Raw genomic sequence first — 683 nt, 5'->3', positions numbered from 1 at the left:
TTGCCATGGAGTCGAGACTTCGCTGGAGAGTGGATGAGGCTATTACCGGGTCTGCGTGGGTAGCTAATAGCGCTGTGTCGTCTGCAAATGTCGTTATTGTTATCTCGTTTGATATAGGTAGGTCGACAGTGTAGACGGAGTACAGTAGGGGTCCGAGGACACTACCTTGGGGTATGCCGGATTCTATTGGAAATGTTACGGAAGTGGCGTCTAGGCATTTAACCATGAATTGTCTGTTGGTTAGGTAGGATTTTAGGATGGAGTAGTAGGAGTGAGGTAGGATCTTTTTAGTAGTAGGGGTGAGGTAGGATCTTTTTAAGCTTGTATAGTAGCCCTTCATGCCATACTTTGTCGAATGCCTGTTGGATGTCTAGGAAAACCGCTGAGCAATATTTTTTATTTTCATGGACTAGGAAAACCGCTGAGCAATATTTTTTCTTTTCGAGTGTTTGGCTGATCGTATGGGTTATGCGATGGATTTGCTCTACTGCTGAATGTTGTTTTCGGAAGCCGAATTGGTGATCTGGGAGTGTTTCCAAGTTCTCTAGGAGTGGAAGGAGTCGATTCGTGAGCATCTTTTCGAATAGTTTAGACAGGGTAGGTAAAAAACTGATTGGGCGATAGGAGCTGGTTTCTTATATCGGTTTACCGGGTTTAGGGATGAGGGTAATCAATGAGATTTT

The sequence above is a fragment of the Bombus impatiens genome, unplaced genomic scaffold, assembly GCF_000188095.3.
Source record: "Bombus impatiens unplaced genomic scaffold, BIMP_2.2 scf_0159, whole genome shotgun sequence".
Taxonomy (NCBI): domain Eukaryota; kingdom Metazoa; phylum Arthropoda; class Insecta; order Hymenoptera; family Apidae; genus Bombus; species Bombus impatiens.
This window is presented reverse-complemented; position numbering follows the sequence as displayed.